Source organism: Dipodomys merriami, unplaced genomic scaffold (genome assembly GCF_024711535.1).
Source record: "Dipodomys merriami isolate MVZ:Mamm:240054 unplaced genomic scaffold, mDipMer1.0.p SCAF_758, whole genome shotgun sequence".
NCBI classification, from domain to species: domain Eukaryota; kingdom Metazoa; phylum Chordata; class Mammalia; order Rodentia; family Heteromyidae; genus Dipodomys; species Dipodomys merriami.
In genome coordinates this window covers 388,959-395,999 of record NW_027206355.1, presented here as the reverse complement: position 1 = coordinate 395,999, position 7,041 = coordinate 388,959, and positions in this window count along the sequence as shown.

Here is a 7,041-nt window from a genome sequence, read left to right as displayed (position 1 = left end):
CTGAGCCACCTTCCCAGCCCCTTTCTTCTGGGTTAATTGCACCACAGCAGCAGCTAATCCAGCATTAGTTAGTGGTCCGCCCAGCTCTCTGCAAACTTTCATCCATGCTTCTAGTCCCTTATTCTTATGTGGGGTTATGGCGGCTCTGCATTCCTTAGTGCACTCCTCGTAAACAAGCTGTTTAATTAATGGCATGGCTGCATCTGGGTCACCAAAAATTCTGCCAGCAGCCTCAACCATATGAGCAACAAAGTCCAAAAACGGCTCCGTAGAGCCCTGCAGGATTTTGGTGAGCTTGCCACTCACCTCACCTTTATTTGGTAAGGCCTTCCATGCCTTTATGCCAATTTTATTGATTTGTTCATAAACTTGAACCCGGTAGCCTATCTGCTGATTGGCGAATCTCCCCTGCCCAAGCAGCATATCTCTGTCCCAAGCTGGGTTCCCCGCAGCCTGATTGGCTGCAGCCTCTTCACTAGCAAATTCAATCAAAAAGGCCTTCCAATCTAAATACTGACCTGGGCTCAAACAAGCTCGTGCGAGCCCACTCCAATCACCGGGTGTCATGCAATGTCTGTTTAGGGCCTCCACCTGGGCTACAGTAAAGGAGGCTGTGATTCCGTATGTCCGCACAGACTCAGCTAAAGATTTTATAACCTTAAAATCTAAGGGTTCATGATACCGCTGTCCCTGTGGATCCTGAAATATTGGACAGGCTAGATGTAACTCGGTTCTGACCGCTTTCCACACACCTGGGCTGAAAGAACAGCCGGGGCTGCCAATTCTGGGGTCCTCCGCACAGAGCGGAGGGGCCGAAGGTGTGGGGCGGTGCACGGAGGGCGTGCATTCGTCTTTATCTGGGTCCTCTCTCTCCTTCTCTTTCCTCCTCTTTCTTATCTTTGTTTTTTCTATTTGTTCTATGAGTGATTGTAGTTCCTCTGAGTCTGTAGACTCAGAGGTCTCTAGTTCGGCAAAATCGGGGTATAACCCCCCCCCTGCTCTCCTCCTTTTCGCTGTCTGCCCTTTCCGATCTTTCTTCCTGCAGCATTTCTAGGGCGGACTGACCATTCTCTACCGCCTCACTGCAACGCTGGTCCTCGAGACAGCCTCTTATCAGTTTCCATATTGGTCTCACTCCGCTCTTAAGCGTTCCTTGTTCAGGGGCAAAATCTAGGTCCCTCCCTAGTTTCTCCCAAGAGGCCACCGTGAGGCTTCCGGAGACAGCGAACCACGGGGCAACGATGTCACATTCATTCAAAAATCTCTCTAAAGTACTCTTTTTTATTTTTAACTTTTTTGAGTGCAGTAGCTCATTGAGAGCCAAAAAAAATTGGGTGCGAAGAAGCGCGCATGTTTTAAACATTTAAAGCTGGTAAACAAACTTTTACTTTCACTTTTGGCTACTCTATTGACTAGCCCAGGGTTCTCACTCTCTATCTACCAAGAAGAGCAAAAATCCCTCCGCTCTTGTCGCGGATTCCCCTTTTACCTGGGAACTTACTCCCCGCTCTTGTCGCGGATTCCCCTTTTACCTGGGGACTTACCAGTGCACCACCCTGACCGCAGATAGTTCTGAGTCCTCGTTGGGGTTATAGCTGAGTCCCCGTATGGGCCACCACGTGTCGCTACCGCCTCGACCAGCAAGGAAGACACGACACCGGACTCTTCTCTCTGCAGTTTATTCAGGACCTTTGAGTAATCTTCTGACCCCAACCCCGGGGAGAATTCCCCACAGCCTTAAGTACCTGCTGGGTAGCCAACCCTGATACGCCACGTGGGAACCACCAATAGGTTCAGGTGCGTGGAAGCAAGCCAGATTCTTTGCCTTAGCCATATAAGGAGTTGTTTACCATGAGAGCATTCGCCATCGGGAAGGCGGAGGGCGGAAGCCGGTGCCGTCTTCCAGGTGCGGCCTCTCGCAGCTCTCTACAGAGTGGGACTCGGCAATGAGGAATGATGAATGAGTGATAGCCACCGGCCCCAGAGATCTAGGCTCAAGTCCTACAGAGGGATAGGGAATATGGAGCCAGAAACTTCCACAATACCTACAGCCTAGGAACAGTGGTCTCCCTGGAGGCAGTGGCTGGCTGCTAGATGTCCCAATGGGACACCTCAGCCAGAACATAATGAACCCGTCGAATACACCAGCCAAGGCAAGCCTTCTGGGCTTCAGTTATTGAATGGCAGAGAAGGATGCTTTGTTCAAGCTACTGGCTTAGTACTCTCTGAGGGCTTCTCCCAGCATTCACATGTTGGGGGTCTGGTCATGGGCAACCTGCTGAATGCATATCATCCATACATCATCCATACATACACAGAGACATGGAGTTACTACCTTCTTTTTTTCTTTGGCAGGTCTCAGGTAGAAATATCAACCTAGGCCTTATCCTTAATCTCCTCTTTCTCAAGAGTAGCACTCTGCCCTTGAGCCACAGCCCCAACATATGGGGATATTTTCCTGTGATCTCTTAGAATTAAGAGTTTTGCAGACTTTCCTGCCCTGGCTGAATTCAAATTGGCATTCTCTACATCTCAGGCTCCTGAGGAGCTAGGATTACAAACAGGAGCCACTGACACCTGGCTTTCTTTGCTTCTTCTTGTTCTTTTTTTAATCATGACAATCTGAAATCTTCAGTGTCATTCCAATGGTTTGCATTCGAAGTAAACTTCCCAGGCCTGGAGTTTGAACCCCAGGACTGCCACACAGAAATGGAGGGAGATCCTGACAAACTCATTCCTATTTATGTGAAGGATAATGGAATGTTATAAAAGTAATTAAATTTGCAGTTAATTCATGATTCTATTTTAGAAAGCCACACATAAATCATTGGATTTATATCTTCCATTCTAGTACCATGTTATGATTTCCCTAATGGAAGGATATTGATTAATTTTTAATTAATGCTTTCATAAGTATTCAACCATGATACTTCATTAAACGGAGACATAATTTAATAACTAATTATTGGTAACTATATATCATTAAATGGAGACATAACTTAATAACTAATTATTGGTAACTATATATATAACATTTAATAATATCCTCACATTCTCTCTCTCTACATATATATATATATATATATATATATATACAGCAATCTACACACACACACATATATATGTATATATATATATATATATATGTATATTTATATATATATTGGGAACTACTGTGGCTTGATAACAGGTAACAGGTCCTTAGAACTTCCTGGCATCTCAGTTTTCCAGAGGTTGGTGTGCTAAGACTTTGACCCCATTTATGTATTGGACATTGTAGGTCGTGAGTTGAAATCCCAGCATTGCCAAAAATTTATTCATGTAGTAAGAAGATACTTTTGACACATTTTTTTCCTAAAAAAAGTCCTGGGTCTCCGTATGATGTATAATTCATATGCAAATGTATCATGTATGATAAGATGTAATAAATGAAATGTTATATGTGTAATAATAATAAATGAATAAGGGTAATAAACATCATATTCACTAAACTCATGTGTGTATTTTTTCCAGTGCTGGAGCTTTAATTCAGGCCCTGGAAACTGGTTTGAATTTCTTGTCTTCAAGGAGGGTGAGCTTCCCCTTCACCCACAGTGACACAGAGATACCCAGATGCTGAGTTCAAATCCCAGGCCTGCCAGAAAAATGGTGCAAATTCCAAGTCATGGCCTTATTTTATTTTATTATATTTTTTGCCAAGCACGGGGCTTGAACTCAGGTCTTGGCTTCTCTGCCACAGCTGGCCCTGGGATTCTAGGACCCAAGTTCAAATATTGGGGTTGGCAAGAAATAAAATAAATAGGAAAAAGATCAAATGGAGAAATTCAAGAAAGTGGTTTTACTTTTCTTCCCTTTGCATTGTGACCATCTTGCGTGTAAATGACAAAGCCCTGAAAGTGTACATGACATTGCATGCTGATGTTTTGCTGGCTATTAGGGACGCCAAAACCAAAAGCATAACTTAGGCCTGGAGGTTGAATCCCAGGGCTGCCACTAAATATTGGCAGGAGATTCCAAGAAACCCATTTCCATGTACATCCATTCGAATGGAATTTTATAAAAGTAACAAATTAGTAGTTAGTGTATGAGTATACTATAAAATTATACACAACAATTTTATTACATTGATTAATTTTCAATTAATACTTTACTATGTTTTCAACCATAATACTTAAAAGTGGAAAGAATAATTTGAATGTCAATAATGGATAGTAATATAATATATGTAATTTCATAATATATGGACACATTTCTCTTGTCTTATACATACATATATGTGTATATATATATATGTATATACATATACATATATGCCAATCTACACGTTTATCTGTTCATACACTTGTCACTCCTGGGGCTCAGTGGTATAATGATAGCTAGTACATACAAAGCCCTGGATTCCATTCCTCACTACCACAAGCACATAAAAATCCAGAAGTTGTGCTCTCGCTCAAGCAGTCGAGCATTAGCTTTGAGCATAAGGCCTAGGGACTGTGTCTAGACTCTTACTCAAGGTCCAGGATGGGCATGAAAAAATATTGAATGTAGTGACTGCAACTCTATAAGGATAGGACTTCAAATACCTCATCACAGAGCAAGCCGGGAGTCTGGTTCTGACAGCTGCCATCTAACCTGACTTAGTCAGAGGTATACGACTGCAACTCAGACCCAGAGAACCAGATGCTGCTGGCTTGCTCACCCCTGTCATCCAAGCTAGTCGGGAGCTGAGATCTGACACTGGTGTATTTAAAACCCAGTCCTGGGGGGATGTCTGTGAAACTCTGAGCTGTGGATCAAAGTGATAGATCTCTAGCCTTGAGCAAAAGATCTTAGGACAGTACCCCCAACATTTCAGTGCAATCCCTGTAGCTGACTTCCCCCCAAAAATGCTCCTCTGAATCATTAGATGTGAACTTTGTGCAGTTTGTGATGTGTTTCTGAAAGAATGGTGATACTGATGAAAGCACCCTAATACGAATGACAGCTTGTGGCATGCATCTATGTGATGAGTCCTTCCTGGAATGCTGGGGCCCTCACGGGGTGCTGTGTGCTGAGTCCTGCACAGGATGCTATGTGCTGAGTCCTTCACAGGGTGCAGTGTGCTGAGTCTTGCATTGGGTGCTGGGTGATGAGTCTTTCACAGGATGCTGTGCGCTGAGTCCTGTAAAGAGGGTTATTTGGAGCCGGGCACCAGTGGCTCACGCCTCTACTCCTAACTACTCTGGAGGCTGAGATGTGAGGATAGTGGTTCAAAGCCAGCCCTGGCAGGAAAGTCGCTGAAACTCTGATCTCCAATAAACCACCAGACAACTGGAAGTGTCGCTGTAGCTCAAGTGGTAGAGCACTAGCCTTTTGCTGAAGAGCTGAAGGACTGTGTTCAGTCCCAGATTTCAAGGCCCATGACCGACAAAAAAAAGTGTTACGTATTTTGTTCTTCAAAGGGTGCATACTTTCATCTTGTCCTTGTAAGAACTCCAACTGACATGACTATGCAGAAAAGAATATTGAGACTCAGATCTGTCCCCAGGGCAGGGACAAAATTATGTATTACTGAAGACTAGTGAGTTGTCTACAGGAGACAATTGTTTTGTCTTGTTTTTTCTAAGTCATGAACCTTGAACTCAGGGCTTAGGCACTGACCCATACCTCTTGGGCTCATGCTTAGCACTCACCACACAGAGCCAAGGACCCCCTTGCAGCAGAGTGTCACAGCTTAGGGTTCTATAACCGAGGTCTGTCATCCTGCCTTCTCAAGAAGCTGAGGCCTGGGTTCCAAACTATCCCTGACACAAAAGGTACCATGAGACTATTATATCTTATTCACCACTAAGAAACCTGAAGTGGAAGCTAGGTGCTTGTGGTTCATGCCGATCATCTTGGCTACTCAGGAGGATGAGATCTGAGGATCATGGTTCAAAGTTCGCTTGGGAAGGAACGTCCTTGAGACACTTAGCTCCAATGAACCACCAGAAAACCGGAAGTGGCTCTGTGGCTCAAGTGGTAGAGCACAAGATTTGAGCTGAAGAGCTCAGGGACAGCTTCCAGGCTCAGATTTCAACTCCTACAATGACAACAACAACAAAAAAGACAGAAACAAACTAACACACTTGAAGTAGAGGGCTGGGAATGTGCCTTAGGGGTAGAGTGCTTTGCATATATGAAACCCTGGGCTTGATTTCTCAGAACCATATCACTAGGAAAAAGCTTGAAGGGGCTCTGTGGTTCAAGTGGGAGAGAGCAATCATTGTACAAGAGAAACTAGGTACAGTGCTCATGTCTTGAGTTCAAGATCCAGGACTAGTGTATGCACACACACATGCACATACACACACTCACACACAGAGAGAAAGCAGAAGTGAAGCTGTGACAAAGTGGTAAAGCACTAGACTTCAGCTCTGATCTCATGGTCAGCACCCAGGCCCTATGTTTAACCTCAAAACCTAGCCACCCAAGGCCCAACTAGGAGAGGGCAAAGGTTTGAAAACCTGATAAGCTTCATCAGTCCTAGATGACAGGAAGCTTTGTGATATCCAACATGTGCTTGGATTTCCCAAGATTCTGGAAACCTAGGAGAAGCATTATTGGCCCATCATTGCCGACGATGAAACGTTTCATTATGTTCAATGCCCTAGTTGTCTGCCTGAAGGATTCCTGAATTATATTGAGCACTGTATTTATACACTGCAATATAGTCTCATAAAGGCAGGATAAGAGCACAGAACTTGGCCTGCAATGGGAGGTGGCAAAAATGAAGGTCTCCTGTTAAAACAGAGCACTGGGAAGAGAGATAGCTAACGGTAAAAACAGGCCTTTTTCTCCTGACCTTCAGAGCCCGCCCACAGAGCTTCACTAATTGGCCCAGATGGAGTTATTTGGTACAGCTGTACAGGAGTGAGGTCTTTTGTGTTCCTGTCCAGACAATGAGGGAGACTTCTTCCAGCAGGCCTGGGATGAAGAGAACCCCTCAGGCTACATTGGGAGCAGTGAGGGGAGCCCTGGAACATGCAATATCATAAAAGCAGTCTCTGTGTTATGAACTCA